Here is a 21,617-nt window from a genome sequence, read left to right on the forward strand (position 1 = left end):
CTTTGGAGCTGAATAGCTCTGCTTCGGTTCTGGATGATTAGAGGGCAAATGAGTTATTTCATTTAAAAATTATCATATTATATCAACCTTAAGGCAGGGGTGGGGGGGGTGGGGACTGAACGGACACCACGTAGAGGACGTGCTGGGCACACAGTAGGCACTTAGTAGGTGGCTGTCTTTCCTCTTATTAGGGTCCTGGGGAGACGTAGAAAAAGCCTTAGGAAGACAATATGTAGCCTGGGACAATTTCCCCACATGACAGAAATTCTTTTTCTCACTCACTGCCCTCGAAATCTCAGAGCTAAAATAAGATGCAATTTGGAAGGTGAAATTGGGAATTGGAAAGGTAGAGATGAAAGAAAGTCTTTCTTAGTTTTTAAATATTTTTCTTTTAAGTTTCCTTAACAGGGTCGAGATGCCTGCTACGCTCGCCGAAATAGCTCAGTTGGGAGAGCGTTAGACTGAAGATCTAAAGGTCCCTGGTTCGATCCCGGGTTTCGGCAGGGCTTTTGCTGGCTCATCATTGAACGGGACTGGAGTCTGGAATACCTACCTTTTCTTACAGTGTCTCCCCTGAAGGCTCACCTTCCTCCCCGCTCCCACACACTGCGAGGATCCTAAGAGCTTAAACCTCTTAAAGATATCACAAATCATGGAATGACCTGGACCCAGTCCACTTAGGCTATGTGTCAGATGTTTCATAGTGTGATGGCCACCACTTCTGGTCTGCACGTAGAAGGTCTTGAGTTTGATGCCAAGTATAGTTACGCTGGGCTTGCAAGTGTTTCTCATTGACGACAGACATGAAGACTTCAAAAACGTTTGTCTATACACGCAAGTCAGGGTCCTATCAGCGTGTTAGAAATTTGGTGAAGAATGGTTCTCGGCTGAAGATGTGATTTATAAGCACGTGTGTTGACCTGAAATATTTCTTGGAACCCCAGTTTTCTCACCGCGCTTTTAATAAACAGTGCGTGAACTATTATCACTTAGTGCCAAAATTTGCACATTTACTGCCAGGAGCTAATTTACCATCCGTGACTCTGACGATGTTTATTGATGTTTTCTATATAAAATAATACATGTTAATTTTAAGGAAAAAATATCTGAAGACAAAGTATCTGTCATTCAAGGTTGGAAGGGAAAAGACAGGTTGGAAGAGAAAGTTATCAGTTGTTTTCCTCACCTTTCACTTTTTCTGCAAAATCCACCGTTGGTCTGGCCTGGGTTGTAAACTCCAGGAGGGCTGAATCAAGTGTGTTCTGCATAACTTCACACCTGCTCAGCGAGAGTGGTGTGGACACACACTCAAATTAGTTTTAGGAGTTTAAAATAACCGCCCGCACAGGGACTTGAACCCTGGACCCTCAGATTAAAAGTCTGATGCTCTACCGACTGAGCTACCCGGGCTCTGAAAAGCAACGTGGCTCCCAGTCTATCCGCAGAAAATAGACCACGTGGCCCTATTCTTTTCCTATTGGATTAAAATCCTGAGTCTTTTTGTTGATTACGTGAGTGGTGAAACTGCAGAATCAAGGTCGGGAAGACGTTTGGCGAAAGAATCTTTTCTGATCCCATTACAGAAAGACTATAAAGAAAATAACTGCCTGCCAGACCATGCTTCCACGCCAGCAGCGCCCCCCCCCCCACCCTCGCATCCTGAAGGGAACATCCCAGGAGGAATTCTCCAGATTTAGGACGTCTGGATTTCTAAATCCAATCTTGGTCTGTGAAGAGTCCCGGAGGGTCTTGCGGGTTGAATCTTATGAGTAACTGATTAGGTCTCCAATCTTTATTATTCAGAACCCATCCAGGACCAAGACCCGGTCCTGGTCCTCAGTGGGGTGGGAAGGCACGCAAAACAGAAGTCAAGCGTTTTGATGGTGGGAAGCAGGTCAACACCAGAAGTAAGCGTCCTGCCAAGTATTCTAGCAGGAGGTGATGCCCAGATGAGCTACCAATGGTGACTGGGGCCCTGAAGGCTTGGGAAGAGAATTTTGAGCAGAGGGAACAGCAAAAGGAAAAGGACCTTTGCCAGGGAATCTGAACATTTTCCTTGAAGCTCCCATTGAAAGGTTTGGATCAGGCTGGAGTTTATATTTTTGGGAAGTCCCATTACCCTGGCAGCTGTGTCCTGAATATAACTAATGTAGACACACAGAAAACAAAAAGTTTCCTGCCATTTCAGTAAACAACCCATGTTGCCTACCATTCCACTAAACAACGAATGTTGCAGCCATCAAGCCACCAGCCACTGCACCTTCCCTGTTGGTGCGCCCAGAGGGGAATTCAGGATGGAGAAAAACAGGATACTGGCCCTAGATAGTTAAGATGCATGTCAAAGGAATAATTTCAATGAACCCAGACCCTTGCGTCTTCCCATACTTAGAAAATCACTAAAATAATTAACTTGAGATGTCTGTTTTGTGTGTGTGTGTTTGGCAGTAATCATTTGATGTTCAACTACATGTTTTTTTTTTTTCCCAGCAAAAAATCCTATATATCCTGGCCCCTCCCTTACCTTCCTGGAACAGTTCCTCAGAGCTGAGAGGCCGATTCCCTGGCTATGGTCTTCAGTAAGGTCCCTGAATAAAACGGAACTCTCAAGTTTTAGGTTGTGTGTTTTTTCAGTTGTCACTAATAGGCGTATTTTTTCATTACTCCTGTTTCTTCATTGCCATGTTATTCATTGAGGCACTGGATAAGATCCCTTGAAAGGGAAGGGAAAGGAATCTTATGGGGTAGAGCCTCATAACCATTTCAGCTGTCCTCGGATTTCAGAGACACTCTGAACTCTGTTGGGGAAGGATGACGTCTGCAGTCTTTTATGGAGAAATGTATCCGTGTAACTGAGCAGGACCCTAGGGGGCCTTCCTGGGACAGAGACCCTGAACTCCACCTGGTGTGCTCCACCTGCCTCTTGTTTGTAGAAAAGCTTTAGTCTCCCAGGCCTCCCAAGAGTCAGAAAAAGCTAGCTCAAGAGGTAAGGCTTGGAAGAATGTGAACATATAGTAACAAAAGCTAGCAGTTGGGCCAGGAGAACTGGTAACAATGTAAACAGATAGGAGTCACAGAATCTTTAGTTCTTCCCTGAAGGACATAGACAACAGTGTCTGATGCACATTCCCAAGTTGTTTTGCAGATACTAAAACCACCACCAGAGGGAAAAAGCTAACTGCATGATGACCAGACCGTAGCCTTGACACAAGCTGCTCCATCTTGGGCAGTACTGAATCTATGACTTGCATACGTCCAGAAATTCGCCTCAGGAAGTGGAACCAAACCGACCCTGGAGTTGAAGATTGTGCTTAAAACAAGGTGATTCCGACCAGACCACCGCATGAATCATTTTGAGATGATTATCGGAGCTGTCTGTGCTGTTCTGCACATAGCCCGCACCTGCACACCCCTGAAACTTCCTGGTTTTTCCCTATAAAACCCTTTTCCCTCTAACTGGAAGCTTGGAGATGGTTTGGGGGACACTAGTTTGCTATCTTCCCAAGTTGCCGGCTTCCTGAATAAAGCACCAACCCTTGTGTCTCTTGAACACTGACTTTTGAGTGAGATCAGCTGAAACTGAGCTCGGTTCCGGCTCCGGTTGGTAACCTCAGGAACTCTGAACAAAGTTTAAAAAGTAATCCACTAGGGAAAGATAGTCATGTTATATTAAACAAAAATGACAGAAGGTGCTGAACCATATGTATATAATATTTGTGGAAAAGTCAAACGATGTGTATGTGAATATATATCATTTAATTACATATATAATTAATTATATATATTTGTATATTTGTTGTTTGCATATACATAAGAGATGTTTAAGGGTAGAAAACAATCTGATGAAAATGACCACCTTTTGAGGAACGGCAATGAAGTGTGTGAGAAGAGTCTCTCACTGTTTCCTTTACGTACATCTGTATTATTGCATTAAAAAAGCATGTATTGGGCTCCCCTGTTGGTGCGGTGGTTAAGAATCCACCTGCCAATGCAGGGAACACGGGTTCGAGCCCTGGTCCGGGAAGATCCCACATGCTACAGAGCAACTAAGCCCGTGTGCCACTACTGAGCCTGTGCTCTAGAGCCCTCGAGCCACAACTACTGAGCCCCCGTGCCACAACTACTGAAGCCCGTGTGCCTAGAGCCCGTGCTCCGCAACAAGAGAAGCCACTGCAATGAGAAGCCCGCGCACCACAACAAAGAGTAGCCCCTGCTTGCCACAACTAGAGAAAGCCCGCGCACAGCAACGAAGACCCAACACAGCCAAAAATAAAAAAATAAATAAATTTATTTTAAAAAAGCATGTATTGTTTTCATAATAAAATAAATGAAGAAGAAAAAAATTGACAGTTAGATTATTCCATCCTTCTGAGATCACGTAGGCAGCCCTTTAGATCAAAGCATCCCTGATCCTGTGCTTTCTACAGATCCCAGCAGAGGAAGGTGCAAAGCAAATTTCCTTCCCAGTAGAGGCTCCCTCCATGCTTCAGGGTTTTGGAGGGGAGTATCCGGTGTTGGGGAGCAAGGACTTTTTCCCTCTATCCTTCTTAGTTCTGGCTGGTCTAAGAATTAAATTGACAAGACAGATTAACAGAAGAAAATTAAACAAAAGTTTATTAATATGTGTACATGGAAGAGACCCAGGAAAATTAAGTCACTCGCCGAAATGTCTGAAAACCACACCTTAAATATTATCTTCAGCTAAAGCCAAAAGAGGATGTTGGGGATAGTGATTTGGAACCTCAAAGGGGAAGAAGGCAATTGGCATGAAGATGGAAAAGCAAATGTTTGGTAAACCACGGTTTGCTGGGCCATGCAGAGACCATGGGACACAGAGAGGAATTTTAACACTTTTAGACTTTGCTAGGTTTCTCCCTGTCTACCCACCTGGTTCGTACTATGGTAATCTATGGTGGTAACTCCTTTCCTGGAGCAGATCCTTCATCTACATTCTTTAGGCAGTTAGGGAGAAGGTCAAAAGTCAAACTTTCTTCCTGAGTCTTTTGGGCCTTGATTGTTTTCAGCTCTAAACAATCCGCATGCCAGAGAGACATTTTGAGGTGGTAAAGTTTGCTCAGCTACACTGGTATTGAAAAATCACCAGTGAATTGGGTGCGCTTTTCACAGATGAAGATGTAGGATCCTTAAGAATCATATGACATGGCTGGATTTAGCCAAGAAAAATAAAAAGAGCCCCCCCCCCCCCCCCCCGCCAAAAAAAAATTGCCTGTAAGATGAAGCCAATCCTCTGGGGGAGTTAGTGAGCCTTTGGTCTAACCTCAGCTTCCTACAACAGTTCTGTACTCAGCTTTGAATGTAACGCAGGAGAGCGTGAAGATTTGTTTCCTGTTCCCCTAAGGCAGACTAGATTGACAGGCATTGAACGCTGAGAACAAAAGTCTCAAACTGTGTATAATCAAGTGTTAATGGTGTGGAACTGGGCTGCTTAGTGTAGAGACAGTTAACTGGAGCTGTGTGTAATTTCACTTAACAAACTATCCTGTTTTCTTTCTTACGCACCACCCCTCCATCCCTCCGTCCGCCATCTTGAAATGCTCCCTCTTCCCACTTTCTAAGTTCTTTGGTTTGGGAAGTTCCCTCTGATCCTTAAAGACAGGGATCAGAACTCGCCGCAGAGATCTCTGCTTGATCCTCTCCAGAGGGGGTTGTGTCCCGAGGACTCTGAGATGGTCCGTATTGCTGCTCCCCCCACAACCTGCCTTCAACACCTGTTTAATGGTCTGTCTTTCCTCCTAGAATGTTTCTGCTGTGAGGACAGGACCTCTCTGTACATCTCCACTGTTATCCAAGCAAGCTCTCAAAAACTGCTGAATGAATGAATGGACAGTTGACTGAGGGCCAGGGGTCAGGGAAGGCTTTTCGTGGAGGAGGAGGGGTCAGAACTGGTCCTTGGAAGTTTTTGTTTGGTAGGGAGAGGGGAGAACATTCCTGTCAAGGTGAATGATTTCCATAATCAAATGGAAGAAGTTTGTCCTGAAAAAGTTCTATGCCACTCTATCGTGCCACCCCACTTAATTCTTTATAAGAGCTTATCGCCATCTGAAATCCTCCTATTTATTTGCTTGTTTATGAACCACCTCTTCCCTCTGTCCTGTAAGTGCTTCTGGACAAAAACCTTGTCGGTTAAGGACCTTCTAATTTTTTTTCTTTTCTTAATGTTATTTTCTGTTTGGTTTACTGTCTTTTCTTTTAAATCTTTGCATTCCCACAACCTCAGCGTTTAGAACGGTATTTGGCACATAGCATGATCTTAGATAATCGCTGTTTCAAAAAGTGAACGTTTTTACTGCGCAATGTACCTCTCGCCCCCTCCCCTACAAAGTATACTTTGTATAGTTTCACACAGACGTTTACTTTTTACCTTCCAAACCATCGGTTCTGAAGCTATTGCTACACTTTCTACGTCTGCTATAAACTTTCAAATTAAAAGGTCACTGCCACTTAACCACTCAGGCTGGACGCCTCAGACTGCGAAACGAACAGCTCACAATCGTTAAATCCTCAGGAATTCGGAAAAAATGACTTATGTTATGTTCAGAAAAGCAAGCTCACTTGTACCAGAAGTGGGGTTCGAACCCACGAGGATATAAATCCATTGGATCTTAAGTCCAACGCCTTAACCACTCGGCCATTCTGGTATCCGCTAGTTTTAAGCTTGTTTTTACATAACCTGAGAATACTGAGCTACGAAAAGTTGCACAATTTAAAAATTTTATGCCTTATGTAAAAGAATACGGGGATGGGGGGATGGGAAACTCAGTAACTTTCATCACATCCTGTGATTTCCTCATGTCCAGTCACCAGAAACTGGAGCCACACGAAAGCGATGAAGACTCAAGTAGCAGGATTCCTAACAGTCACGTCTGAGGACACCACAGGGAACTGGAATGGGCTCCTTTTCAAAGTGGTCGAGTCTCATCGGAAATTGTAGGTAATGTGTTTGTCTTCCTCCTAGCTCTTTCCTTATCAAAACAAAAGCGACTCTGGTGGGACTCGAACCCACAACCTTTGAATGCCTCCATCTAATCTAGAAGTCCAATGCGCTATCCATTGCGCCACAGAGCCCGGCAACCAAAGGTCTTCCGCGTTGCTTACATCAAGGCAGGAGTGGCGTCTGTCTGGGGGACGGTCGCCGGCACGTCGGGCCACGCTTTCTTTCTCGGACAAACTGGGGAGCCCGCGTCGCCAAGGAGAAGCGTGGATGGGCATTGCGCTTGAAAGTCTGAAATCTGTTTGAAAGTTTCTTCTCGCGAGCGATCGCCAGGCATCAACTTTCAACCTCATTACACATCAGGAGGAAAAAGTCTTTGTGTGAATAAAAAGTCTTTACTGTATCCTGGCAAAAATTTGCAGCGGGAGGTTCCATAGTGTAGCGGTTATCACGTCTGCTTTACACGCAGAAGGTCCTGGGTTCGAGCCCCAGTGGAACCACGATACACATTTATCCTTTTTCAGGGATATTTTAACGTTTCTTTTTGCCAGCCGGAACTTGAGTTTTACTCCAGGAAGTGGGAGACGCTGCCGGTTCCAACCGGGCTCCGCGCTGCTCCCCGAAGCGCAGGCTAGGCTCCAGAGGTGCCCGTGCACATCGGCCACCAAGGCTGCCCCCTCGTGGCGCCACTAGGGAGGTGCAAGCGGCTCCGCCCTGCTCAGGTCATCGCGCGTCTCTGCGCCTGCGCGCTCCCGACTACCCCACCCCCACCCCCCGCAGTTCCGCCTCCAGGTGCCTGGGTAGGAATCCGGATCCCGCTCCTTCTAAACCCTGCTTTGCCATCTTTCAGTGTTGCTGCCACCACTCAGGGGTTATCCCGAAGGTCACCTCTCTCCTTTGTTGATTACTTCCAAGTCCACTGACCTCGTACTTTTATTTAAATTAAAAAAACTTTTTGAAAAATTATATGCTCATGGTGGAGAATTCAAGCAGCCCCACGTGTTTTACGGTGCTGTTTCCCTCTAGCAAAGAATTTCTCTTTGACTAAACTCTAGCTGGGCTCCTCTGAGCCCTCCTCTCAACTAGGCGGCCTATAAGACTTGAAAAAAACAGTTGACACTAATAGCGTTTTTAGCAGCTCAAGGCTGCATCCCTCAAGTGACTCTAGTTTCAGTGAAAGTGTCAGCCTGAGAAAACTGAATGCTGCCGACGCCCCAGCCCCATTTACTGTTTGTTCCAGCCAACAGCTGAATCTGGGGCCCCGAATCAGCAGTATAACTGTACATTTTCTTTATAAATCACTTATGTTTAGTGTACAAAGGTAGCGTTGCCAGAGGTACTGCTCCACCCCAACAATATTCTAGAAATCTTTCTATTTCCTTCTTAAGCCTTCACTCATCTTTTCACTTCCGGTGTTTGGATATATCCTAATTCTTTAGTCTGTGCTTTTTGATGAGCGATTAAATTGTATTCAGTCTTACAGACCGATACCGTAGTGGAATTCCTTGGTCACTGGTTTTGGGGTGGATCACTATGTAGAACAATAATAGCGGAAATCTTGAATAGTCATTATTATCTAACCCATTTTACAAACGACTAAGAGGAAGCACAGAGAAGTTACATAATGGCCCAGGGTCACACACTGGCCCCAGACAATTAAGGTGCAGATCAAAGGAATGATTTCAGTAAGCCCAGACTCTTGCATTTTCTCATACATAGAAAGGTGCTAAATTCATTAACTTGAGATGTCTATTTCTTTAATCACCAGTACTCTTTTGATGTTTGACTATGTTTTTTTGTTTTTGTTTTGTTTTTTTGCAAAAACTCCAATATATCATGGCTCTCTCTTACCTCTTCAGAACAGTCCCTCTGAGCTATCTGAGAGGCTGTATCTCAGGCTTAAGTCCTCGGTAAGTCCACTGAATAAAACATAATTCTCCACTTTTAGGTTGTGTTTTTTTCTTTTCTTTTTTTTTTTTTCATTCGACATATAGGTTTTGAGGCTTCGTCTTTGGAAATAAAAATCTCAGTTAAATTCTTAAACGTCTGCCAAAGGGAGAATCATGGAAAAGGAATAGGTCCCTCTAGTGGTGAGAAGACATTATGAAACATTTTGCTCTGTAGACACTGCTCCTAAATGTAAGAGGTTCTTTAGAAATACAGCTTCCCAACATCTCCCAAGGTGGGAGATGTTGAACGATTTAGCCAAAACGCAAATACCCTGTGTTAGAATCCATATGTTAAAAGATTGTTGTCAAGCAACACGTTCTCATTACATGGAAGGAGAAGGAACACATTTTCATGGGAAATAGATTTTAATGTATACTGCTTCTCTCCAAACCACTGTGGTCTTTTAGGAACCCAGTAATCAATTAATTGTCTCTTAAAAGTAAGTGTGTGTGAGTGTGTGTGCGTGTGTGTGTATGTGTGTGTATCCTGAGATAGTCTCAAAGTAAAAAGTGTGTATACATGTGTGTGTGTATTTTTTTTTTTCCTGGAACTAGTCTCTTGTGAATCCTCAATTCACTATTTGCCTCTAGAAAGTAAAGACTAAATGCTAAAAAAGGTACGTGGAAGGGAAGTTTTTTGGTTTTGTTTTTTGGTAATAAAAAATGATTCACAAGGAAGAAAGTAGCTGCTACTGTTGATAAAGGAACATACTAGTTATGGCAGAATATGATTCTGTGTTCTTTGGTTCCAAGGGAAGCTTGAATTGTTTTTGATGTTTTTGTTACATGGGTAATTAGGTACAAAATTCAAGGCTGAAGTCAAAAGTGTGGTGAATGATTTTAATTCTAGGTAGGAAGTAACAACCACCCCAAAGAAGCAAATGTAGATTTTTAAAAGATCTTCCAACTTTAGTAAAGCATCCATGAGTCCAGGATCAGACATGAGCAAATGTGAATTTTGTCAATAGCATCTGCCTTGTGTTGCCCCTGCCACCTTGCTGAAGTGTTCCACCCTTCTGTACCTGGGTCTCTGGGCTACCTTTACACCCCGGACTTGGATTTACCTCCCTCACATGCACCCAGTGCAGCTTTCCTGTCCTACCTCTCTTCCACTCTGGGATGACACCTGGTGCCTTTGGCTGTGCCAGTAGACCACCTGAAATTAATCCCTAGTGAGATAATACTGGGAATGGATTTAGAGATTTGACTTCCAGTGGACCTTGAGCCTCATTATATGCTCATTGTAATACATTAGCATCTAAATGACATGCCCACAGGCACCCTGACAGTTCTGAGGCCAACCGTGAAAGGCCAAAAAGTGGGCGGTGGCCCAGTTCCTGGAAGTCCCTGCCCCTTCCCCAAAACAGTTAGAAAAATCCTCCCACTCATTAGCCTATGAAATTACTCAGCCAAAGAACTCCCTGGTGGTCCAGTGATTAGGATTCCATGCCTCCTCTGCAGGGGGCATGGGTTTGATCGCTGGTCAGGGAACTAAGATCCTGCATGCCAAGGCCAAAAAAAAAAAAAAGAAAGAAAGAAAGAAAGAAAAAAACGTTACCCAGTCCATAAAAACTAGCGACCACATATTTGGGTCCTCTCGCCTTCTGAGACGGCCCACACTCTGTCTATGGAGTGTATATTTCTCTAAGTAAATCCACTTCTTACCTATCACTTTGCCTCTCACTGAATTCTTTCTCCGCTGAGACATAAAGAACGTGAACTTCAGGGCTTCCCTGGTGGTGCAGTAGTTGAGAGTCCGCCTGCTGATGCAGGGGACGTGGGTTCGTGTCCCAGTCCGGGAAGATCCCATGTGCCGTGGAGCAGCTGGGCCCGTGAGCCATGGCTGCTGAGCCTGCGCGTCCGGAGCCTGTGCTCCACAATGGGAGAGGCCACAGCAGTGAGAGGCCCGTGTACCGCAAAAAAAAAAAAAAAAAAAAAGCAAATTATATGCCAATATCTGGTCCCGGGCTTTTGTTTGTTGGAAAATTTTTTATCACAGTTTCAATTTCAGTGCTTGTGATTGGTCTGTTCATATTTTCTATTTCTTCCTGATTCAGTCTTGGCAGGTTGTGCATTTCTAAGAATTTGTCCATTTCTTCCAGGTTGTCCATTTTATTGGCATAGAATTGCTTGTAGTAATCTCTCATGATCTTTTGTATTTCTGCAGTGTCAGTTGTTACTTCTCCTTTTTCATTTCTAATTCTATTGATTTGAGTCTTCTCCCTTTTTTTCTTTTTTTTTTTTTTTGTGGTACGTGGGCCTCTCACCGTTGCGGCCTCTCCGGCTGCAGAGCACAGGCTCCGGACGCTCAGGCTCAGCAGCCATGGCTCACGGGCCCAGCTGCTCCGCAGCATGTGGGATCTTCCCGGACCGGGGCACGAACCCGCATCCCCTGCATCGGCAGGCGGACTCTCAACCACTGCGCCACCAGGGAAGCCCCTCCCTTTTTTTCTTGATGAGTCTGGCTAATGGTTTATCAATTTTGTTTATCTTCTCAAAGAACCAGCTTTTAGTTTTATTGATCTTTGCTATCATTTCTTTCATTTCTTTTTCATTTATTTCTGATCTGATTTTTATGATTTCTTTCCTTCTGCTAACTTTGGGGTGTTTTTGTTCTTCTTTCTCTAATTGCTTTAGGTACAAGGTTAGGTTGTTTTTTCGAGATGTTGCCTGTTTCTTAAGGTGGGATTGTATTGCTATAAACTTCCCTCTTAGAACTGCTTTTGCTGCATCCCATAGGTTTTGGGTTGTCGTGTCTCCATTGTCATTTGTTTCTAGGTATTTTTAAATTTCCTCTTTGATTTCTTCAGTGATCACTTCACTATTAAGTAGTGTATTGTTTAGCCTCCATGTGTCTGTATTTTTTACAGATCTTTTCCTGTAATTGATATCTAGTCTCATAGCATTGTGGTCAGAAAAGATACTTGATACAATTTCAATTTTCTTAAATTTACCAAGGCTTGATTTGTGACCCAAGATATGATCTATCCTGGAGAATGTTCCATGAGCACTTGAGAAAAATGTGTCTTCTGTTGTTTTTGGATGGAATGTCCTATAAATATCAATTAAGTCCATCTTGTTTAATGTATCATTTAAAGCTTGTGTTTCCTTATTTATTTTCATTTTGGATGATCTGTCCATTGGTGAAAGTGGGGTGTTAAAGTCTCCTACTATGAATGTGTTACTGTCGATTTCCCCTTTTATGGCTGTTAGTATTTGCCTTATGTATTGAGGTGCTCCTATGTTGGGTGCATAAATATTTACAATTGTTATGTCTTCTTCTTGGATTGATCCCTTGATCATTATGTAGTGTCCTTCTTTGTCTCTTCTAGTAGTCTTTATTTTAAAGTCTATTTTGTCCGATATGAGAATTGCTACTCCAGCTTTCTTTTCGTTTCCATTTGCATGGAATATCTTTTTCCATCCCCTTACTTTCAGTCTGTATGTGTCTCTAGGTCTGAAGTGGGTCTCTTGTAGACAGCATATATATGGGTCTTGTTTTTGTATCCATTCAGCCAATCTGTGTCTTTTGGTGGGAGCATTTAGTCCATTTACATTTAAGGTAATTATCGATATGTATGTTCCTATTCCCATTTTCTTAATTGTTTTGGGTTCGTTATTGTAGGTCTTTTCCTTCTGTTGTGTTTCTTGCCTAGAGAAGTTCCTTTAGCATTTGTTGTAAAGCTGGTTTGGTGGTGCTGAACTCTCTCAGCTTTTGCTTGTCTGTAAACGTTTTAATTTCTCCATCAAATCTGAATGAGATCCTTGCTGGGTAGAGTAATCTTGGTTGCAGGTTTTTCTCCATCACTTTAAATATGTCCTGCCACTCCCTTCTGGCTTGCAGAGTTTCTGCTGAAAGATCAGCTGTTAACCTGATGGGGATTCCCTTGTGTGTTATTTGTTGCTTTTCCCTTGCTGCTTTTAATATGTTTTCTTTGTATTTAATTTTTGACAGTTTGATTAATATGTGTCTTGGTGTATTTCTCCTTGGATTTATCCTGTATGGGACTCCCTGTGCCTCCTGGACTTGACTGACTATTTCCTTTCCCATATTAGGGAAGTTTTCAACTATAATCTCTTCAAATATTTTCTCAGTCCCTTTCTTTTTCTCTTCTTCTTCTGGAACCCCTATAATTCGAATGTTGGTGCATTTAATGTTGTCCCAGAGGTCTCTGAGACTGTCCTCAGTTCTTTTCATTCTTTTTTCTTTCTTCTGATCTGCAGTAGTTATTTCCACTATTTTATCTTCCACGTCACTTATCCGTTTTTCTGCCTCAGTTATTCTGCTATTGATCCCATCTAGAGTATTTTTCATTTCATTTATTGTGTTTTGAATCGTTGCTTGATTCATCTTTAGTTCTTCTAGGTCCTTGTTAAATGTTTCTTGCATTTTCTCTATTCTATTTCCAAGATTTTGGATCATCTTTACTATCATTATTCTGAATTCTTTTTCAGGTAGACTGCCTATTTCCTCTTTATTTGTTAGGTCTGGTGGGTTTTTATCTTGCTCCTTCTCCTGCTGTGTGTTTTCCTATCTTCTCATTTTGCTTCTTACTGTGTTTGGGGTCTCCTTTTTGCAGGCTGCAGGTTCATAGTTCCCATTGTTTTTGGTGTCTGTCCCCAGTGTCTAAGGTTGGTTCAGTGGGTTGGGTAGGCTTCCTGGTGGAGGGGGCTAGTGCCTGTGTTCTGGTGGATGAGGCTGGATCTTGTCTTTCTGGTGGGCAGGTCCACGTCTGGTGGTGTGTTTTGGGGTGTCTGTGGACTTTTATGATTTTAGGCAGCCTCTCTGCTAATGGGTGGCATTGTGTTACTGTCTTGCTAGTTGTTTGGCATAGGGTGTCCAGCACTGTAGCGTGCTGGTCGTTGAGTGAAGCTGGGTGCTGGTGTTGAGATGGAGATCTCTGGAAGATTTTCGCCGTTTGATATTATGTGGAGCTGGGAAGTCTCTTATGGACCAGTGTCCTGAAGTTGGCTCTCCTGCCTCAGAGGCACAGCACTGACTCCTGGCTCCTCAATTTGGGATGATTCGTTGTCTATTCATGTATTCCACAGATGCAGGGTACATCAAGTTGATTGTGGAGCTTTAATCCGCTGCTTCTGAGGCTGCTGGGAGAGATTTCCCTTTCTCTTCTTTGTTCTCACAGCTCCCGGGTCTCAGCTTTGGATTTGGCCCCACCTCTCCGTGTAGGTCGCCGGAGGGCGTCTGTTCTTCGGTCAGACAGGACAGGGTTAAAGGAGCAGCCGCTTTGGGGACTCTGGCTCACTCAGGCCGGGGAGGAGGGAGGGGCACGGAGTGCGGGGCGAGCCTGCAGCGGCAGAGGCCGGCGTGACATTGCACCAGCCCGAGGCGCACCGTGCGTTCTTCCAGGGAAGCCGTCCCTGGATCCCGGGACCCTGGCAGTGACGGGCTGCACAGACTCCCTGGAAGCGGGGCGTGGACAGTGACCTGCACTTGCACACAGGCGTCGTGGCGGCGGCAGCAGCCCCAGCGTCCCACGCCCGTCTGGGGTCCGCGCTTTCAGCTGCGGCTCGCGCCTGTCTCTGGAGCCCCTTTAAGCAGCGCTCTGAATCCCCTCTCCTCGCGCACCAGGAAACAAAGAGGGAAGAAAAAGTCCCTTGCCTCTTTGGCAGCTCCAGACTTTTTCCTGGACTCTCTCCCGGCTAGCTGTGGTGCATTAGCCCCTTCAGGCTGTGTTCATGCCGCCAGCCCCAGTCCTCTCCCTGCGCTCCGACTGAAGCCCGAGCCTCAGCTCTCAGCACCGCCCACCCTGGCGGGCGAGCAGACAAGCCTCTCGGGCTGGTGAGTGCCGGTTGGCACCGATCCTCTGTGCGGGAATCTCTCCGCTTTGCCCTACCCAGGTACGTGGGGAGTTTCCTGCCTTTTGGGAGGTCTGAGGTCTTCTGCCAGCGTTCAGTAGGTGTTCTGTAGGAGTTGTTCCACATGTAGCTGTATTTCTGGTGTATCTGTGGGGAGGAAGGTGATCTCCGCATCTTACTCTTCTGTCATCTTCTTGTGTACCTCAGATGTCAAAGTGTCATTTAATTTACCTGGTTGGTTAGTTTGATGACTACTGTCAAATTCTAGGATTATTTCCCCCTTTTGGGAGAAAGAAATTCAAGCATGATCCTTCTCTAAGAACTCTCAGCCTAATAAACGGGTGGGGTGGAGGAACTAAGGAAAAGAGGGTGTGTATCTCACAAAGGACTTAAACAATAAGGGATAGGTTCAGAGACAGGAACCTCTTGAGGTTCATTAGAGATCCCCACTATTTGAACTGTTTTAGGACTCCAAGGCAGGGGCTGTTTTATAATAGCAGAGTTGAGCACCAAGAATGTGGCTCTGGTGTCATTTAGGACTGGAAGAGATTCATCTCCAATCTGGAGAATTGTTTCTCCAAGCCAATTAAGAGGGAGGGTTGAGAAGAGCCCCTGTAGTTCCTTGGAGCCTCATCATGGAGAATTGGGAGGATGCTGGAAAGATTTGTTAGAGAGCTGAAAGTACTTAGATTTATAACAATATTTTTTCCAATGTCCTGGCTCTTTACAATAACAGAAACTAGGAGGGTTTGGGTTCATTTACTAGAGTTGAAGGTTAAAAATTATGGTGGTCTTTCTCTTAGGTGACTCATCTAGTGTATGAGAGGGCTGGTTTGCCCGATTAACTAAATCTGGGGTGGACATAGTTTCTCATTCCATCCTGGTCCTTTTTACTAGAAGAGAAAGGTCCCGTAAATAAACATAGAGTTAAAGCTGCCCAAGTGGAATTAACATCTGAAGGAAGACCAGAATTTTCTTTAAAAATAATCTGAAGTTGATTGTAATAGTGATGAACAGGCTCATCAGATTTTTGTGTGTAAACCTGAATTTCATTCCAGTCAACAGGTTGTTATTTAAAATTTTTGCTGCAATTTTCACTATATCAATGGTTAAGGAATTTTCATTTTATTTGTTAATCAACACATAATTTCCTAATGGCTCATTTTGAGTTTAAGTCTTATCTAGCAATTCCAAAGAGTCTAATATACTCTACTGTTTTCCAGAAGTATAATGTTCACGTTATTCATAAGTAATTAGTGTTCCTAATAATATTAATCTCACAATAATAAAAAATTGACAGTGATAGCAAAGGTAATTGTTTAACAAAAATCACTCTGCCAAGATTTTCTGAAAATGAAAGGGTTTTTTTCTTCTTTTTTTTTTTTTGCGGCACACGGGCTTCTCACTGTTGTGGCCTCTCCCGTTGCGGAGCACAGGCTCCGGACGTGCAGGCTCAGCAGCCATGGCTCACGGGCCCAGCCGCTCCGCAGCATGTGGGATCTTCCCGGACCGGGGCATGAACCCATGTCCTCTGCATCGGCAGGCTGACTCTCAACCACTGTGCCACCAGGGAAGCCCTGAAAATTGACAGTCTTTTTAAAACTATGTCCAAGTTAGTTGGCATTTTAATTAAAACATATAGTTAGCTTGTATTTAATGAAAACATATAGTTAGTTGGGAACAATAATAATATACATTACCATGCATTTCTAATAAACTGGTATCAGAATATTACAGTTGGAGGTATTTCTTCAGAGACAAATGGGAATTTAAAAATCAAAATGATAATCTGTCCTATTTGAATAGTTCTTACATAATGGTTTTCATATGGGTTGTATATCATATGATCCTCCCACAAATATACAATGTTGATATATTTAGGTGCATCTCACAGATGAATGAACGGCTTATGTGAGATCAGTTGAGGGTCACAAGACCACACAGATGAAAATAGGCAGGATTCAATCCTATGCCATGTGATAACATTACCACTTTTTTCTTTTGAAACTATGATGCCCACTCTTTGAGACTGTTCTTTCATTATGTCTTGATGCCTCTTTTTAAGAATTAAACAGTATGATTTGTTTAAAATGGTACTGTGAATGTGAGTTTGTAACTTACCTGTTCTCAATTACATTATCCTTCTGAGAATATATTTGTTTATTAATGTTATTCAACACTTACAATATACTCAGTAAATTCCCCATCTCCCTGGTCTGGTTTCTTTCCCCGAATTAAACTGCATGAAAGTATCAAGCTCAGGTACTTGAGGAGCTCATGGTAGAGTGCTTAGAGCATGATGAGCATATAATATTTTTGAGGAAGGTCAATTACTACTGCAATGCTGGGTTCTCATGTGGATTTTAGTCCCCAAGTCACCTCTTAAAACTCACCCTGCAATTTAGGCATACTTCTACCAGGTGGTAGCAACATTCCATAGTGGGGCTAAATTAGTAGGCATCTCTGAGGATAATGGTTTGTTAATAGTTATCTCAGTTGTAACCATACTGTTTGGGTTCTTAAGGTCTTCTACTTTAGCTCTTTTGTTTCAGAGTTAAAAACAGGTCCAGAGAGGCCAAGAGCCTAATCCCCCACAGTAGGATAAGAATTGGAACTTAGTTTCTATGACTTCTAGCTTAGTACTTTCCTCTTGCATATATATTTTAAAGACCTCCTAAACTTCTAAATGTATTTTAATCTTGTACCTTATCTTTGGAATAAGTGAAAAGACTTTGAATCTGTATAAGGTTAATGTTTTTACTCATCCCCAGTGGAAGAAATAGAAACTGAGATAATTTTTAAACTCCAATTTGAGAATCAAGATTGTATTTTATTTCCAAGCACCTCTGGATTTTTCTCTGGGCTTTGCTTCAAAACAATTAAAGTATCCTTAATAAACTAGGTATGCTAAAATGTTTAACAAACATGAAAGCAAATCCTATTTTAGGAGGAGCTGTCAGCAAACAAACTCTAAGATGCATAGAATCTTAGTGAGATGAATTTTGGGTTGAATTTCAAAGAAATGTCTCCTAAATATTTGTAATTCTCTGTGGAGTTTACTTGCTTTTTTTGTACTATTTGCTTTAATACTTTTTGATGTTTGCTTAAACTGCTTTAAATTCTTTTTTTTTTAAGTTTTTTTGATGTGGACCATTGTTTAAAGTCTTTATTGAATTTGTTACAATACTGCTTTTGTTTTATGTTTTGGCTTTTTGGTCATGAGGCATGTAGGATCTTAGCTCCCCAACCAGGGATCAAACCCACACCCCCTGCATTGGAAGGTGAAATTTTAACCACTGGACTACCAGGGAAGTCCCTAAACTGCTTTAAATTCTTAAATTTCATCATATTTGAAATTTTATATTTTAAAGTAAGGGTATGGAGAGTTTACAGTTATATCCAGGTGAGTTAAATAAGGCAACTTTCTTCTTCATTCTTAAATTTCTCATAGCATAGGCTGACAAATACATTGAGTGTCCCTACTCTACATTTTCCTGTCCAGTGCAGACTTTGCTAATTCATAATTTGCTCTTTATTCTTAAGCTTCTTCTTTTTTTTTTTTTTTTTTTTTGCAGTACGCGGTCCTCTCACTGTTGTGGCCTCTCCTGTTGCAGAGCACAGGCTCCAGACACGCAGGCTCAGCGGCCATGGCTCATGGGCCCAGCCGCTCCGCGGCATGTGGGATCTTCCCGGACCGGGGCATCAGCAGGCGGACTCTCAACCACTGCGCCACCAGGGAAGCCCGGAAGCCCTATTCTTAAGCTTCTTTGTAGATAATCATTATCGCTATGATCAGAGTTGACATGGTGGATGAAATCTATTACCATCCTCTTTTATTGGCCTTTTCTAATCCCAAGAAAATGAATAGATCATAATTACGAGTTTACCTTTAAATTATCCCAGATCTGAATTCAGTATCAAAACTCATTCATAGTTAGTTGGGCTTGACTCCCCTAGCCTCAGGATCTCCTGGACCAGTTTATCTCCAAGCCTAGAGAAGAATGCTTCTCTTGACAAGAACTTCTTGCCTTCTTTCCTTTGCAGTCTCTTCAGGGGGTCACTTACCTTCTTTGCTTTGAACAATCTCCACTGCTTAATTTTTTTCTCTCAATTTGCTTACTACCGTGTGTGTCAAGAATCTCAGTAATTATATTCCTTCACTTAGAAGATATTTCTGTCAATCAATTTTTATTTTCAGACTGAAGATTGCTAACTTGATTTCCATGAAACAGATGAACTCCTTTTTGTAAACTTTATTCCTACAGAAAAAGTTTCAAAAAACAAGAAATCAATGTCTCAAAATTTCAGACTTTCAGAGTTTGAGGAATCCTTGGAGAGGGAGCCCAATTTCCTCAGGCCCAGCGGGGGTGGGGGGGAGGAGTTAACTGACTTGCCCACAGCGACCCATCCAGGTCATGGCAGTGCTTGGAGTAGCACCCAACATATTAAAGAGTCGAGGAGCTGTTTTCATCACAATGAAAATGAGTCACAGTAAAAAGTCAGATAGAAAGGAAAGAGCTCTTGACCATGACCCTAGATGCAGAGTTAATCATGTTACCAGTTAACAATCATTGAGTGATTTTTTTTTTCATTAGTCTGTATGCTGAGACCTTTTTATTCACATCTCATTTCAGGATCACACCAACCCATTTGAGGTAGGTATTATTATGATTACACCAGTTTTGCAAGTGAGGAGATTGATGTTTAAGAGATTTAAAACTTGTTATATGTCTACATGAATAAAATGACAGCCAGAATTCGAACCCAACTCTCTCAGTTGGAAATTTGTGTTTTAAACACAATATTTTAGTACAAGGCTTGGTCTGTTTGTGTGTGCTTTACTGCCAATGAAGGGTTTCTTAAAGTGGAAGGCTGCCCACCAAAACAAAAGGAAGTCTTCCTGGACCTAGATCAGGGAAAGCTCAAGGAGAATAAGGCAGGGGACTGTGAATAAGGCTCTGGCAATGGGTTGTTGGCCTGGTTCCCCATCACCCCAGAGAATAATTAGCACTCAGAAATGTTTAGCTCTAATGATTACTGGGCTTTTACTTTGGACCCAGGAGTGAGTGACAAAGTAGTCACGTGGAGGGAGAGTACGGCTACTGCTGCCCATTAAAATAATGACGTCTCTTTTTCTGTGACATCTTTTTCTGGTTTTGGTATCAGGGTGATGGTGGCTTTGTAGAATTAATTAGGGAGTGTTTCTCTCTCTGCAATTTTTTGGAAGAGTTTGAGAAGGATGGGTGTTAGCTCTTCTCTAAATGTTTGATAGAATTTGCCTGTGAAGCCACCTGGTCCTGGACTTTTGTTTGTTGGAAGATTTTAAATTATGGTTTCAATTTCATTACTTGTGATAGGTTTGTTTATATTTTCTAATTCTTCCTGGTTCAGTCTTGGAAAATTGTACCTTTCCAAGAACTTGTCCATTTCTTCATGGTTGTCCATTTTATTGTCATAGAGTTGTTTGTAGTATTCTCTTATAATTCTTTGTATTTCTGTGGTGTCAGTTGTGATTTCTCCTTTTTCATTTCTAACTTTATTGATTTGTGTCCTCTCCCTTTCTTCCTTGATGAGCCTGGCTAAGGGTTTATCAATTTTGTTTATCTTCTCAAAGAACCAGATTTTAGTTTTATTGATCTTTGCTATTGTTTCCTTTGTTTCTATTTCATTTATTTTTTCTCTCATCTTTATGATCTCTTTCCTTCCACTGACTTTGGGTTTTCTTTGTTCTTTCTCTAGTTGTTTTAAGTGTAGGGTTAGGTTGTTTATTTTAGAGTTTCTTGAGGTGAGATTGAATTGCTATAAACTTCTCTCTTAGAACTGCTTCTGCTGCATCCCATAGGTTTTGGGTCATCGTGTTTTCATTGTCATTTGTTTCTACGGACTTGAGGACACGGGGTGGGAGGGGGAAGCTGGGGTGAAGGGAGAGTAGCATTGACATATATACACTACCGAATGTAAAGTAGTTAGCTAGTGGGAAGCAGCAGCATAGCACAGGGAGATCAGCTCGGTGCTTTGCGATGACCTAGAGGGGTGGGATAGGGAGGATGGGAGGGAGGCTCAAGAGGGAGGGCATATGGGGACATATGTATGCATATGGCTGGTTCGCTTTGGTGTACAACAGAAACTAACGCAGTATTGTGAAACAATTATACTCCAATGAAGATCTATTAAAAAAATACAGTAATGACGTCTCAAAGGCCATTTGAAGGCTTAATAATAAAGAAATAGTGATTCCAGAAGCAGATATTACTGTCTGCATGAGGCCAAGATATAAAAAGTTGACTGAACCAGAAACCAGACACAGAGCAGATGAAGTAGACACAGAGCAGGGAAATGCAGATGAACTGAAATTTGTAAAATATGTTATTGTAGCAAAGCAACCAATAATTCTTTTCCTGTGGCATCAGAACTCAGGACACTTCTGCCTGAAATAATTCAGTAAATGTAGCTCCTTTCCTCCCACCTCATTCATCCAACAAATGACAATTATAAATTTACAACCTTTGCCACATTTTATCTGTAAAAGGGGCAGAGTCACTCTACCCACCTGCTAAGTGGGTGTTATAAGCCAAACATTCTGCTAAGTTCTGTGAATTAACAGTGAAAAAAGTTCATTCATTAAACAAATATTTACTGAGGCTATGTCCCAGACACTGTTCTAGGGACTCAGGATAGATAAATAAATCGAACAAATAAAACTCCCTGCCTGCCTGTGAGTTGCTTACATTCTGGTAGGGAAGATTTCATTAAGATAAGAAACATCAAATTTATCTAATTTCCTCTTTGGTAGGATTAATAGATTGATATTATAGTGAAGAGTTGTCTTGGCTCTTCTTGGTTTTGGATGCTCAATCAGTGAATGATTGTGGGGAGATTTAAAATTTTTAGAAAACACAAAG

The 21,617-nt window shown here is 42.5% G+C and overlaps 5 non-coding genes across 5 annotated transcripts; 2 read left to right on the forward strand and 3 right to left on the reverse strand.

Annotated features, from left to right (window-relative positions):
• The first annotated feature begins 430 nt into the window (after nucleotides 1-430).
• TRNAF-GAA (transfer RNA phenylalanine (anticodon GAA)) lies at nucleotides 431-503 on the forward strand. Its single transcript has one exon. It is a non-coding gene; the product is annotated as a tRNA-Phe (tRNA).
• An 834-nt stretch (nucleotides 504-1,337) lies between these two features.
• On the reverse strand, nucleotides 1,338-1,410 carry TRNAK-UUU (transfer RNA lysine (anticodon UUU)). The gene has a single exon. It is a non-coding gene; the product is annotated as a tRNA-Lys (tRNA).
• Nucleotides 1,411-6,573: 5,163 nt separating this feature from the next.
• TRNAL-UAA (transfer RNA leucine (anticodon UAA)) lies at nucleotides 6,574-6,656 on the reverse strand. Its single transcript has one exon. It is a non-coding gene; the product is annotated as a tRNA-Leu (tRNA).
• A 340-nt stretch (nucleotides 6,657-6,996) lies between these two features.
• TRNAR-UCU (transfer RNA arginine (anticodon UCU)) lies at nucleotides 6,997-7,083 on the reverse strand. The gene is given in 2 exon segments: nucleotides 6,997-7,032; nucleotides 7,047-7,083. It is a non-coding gene; the product is annotated as a tRNA-Arg (tRNA).
• Nucleotides 7,084-7,376: 293 nt separating this feature from the next.
• Nucleotides 7,377-7,449, forward strand: TRNAV-UAC (transfer RNA valine (anticodon UAC)). Its single transcript has one exon. It is a non-coding gene; the product is annotated as a tRNA-Val (tRNA).
• Nucleotides 7,450-21,617: the final 14,168 nt, after the last annotated feature.

The sequence above is a fragment of the Mesoplodon densirostris genome, chromosome 7 (assembly GCF_025265405.1).
Source record: "Mesoplodon densirostris isolate mMesDen1 chromosome 7, mMesDen1 primary haplotype, whole genome shotgun sequence".
Lineage (NCBI taxonomy): Eukaryota > Metazoa > Chordata > Mammalia > Artiodactyla > Ziphiidae > Mesoplodon > Mesoplodon densirostris.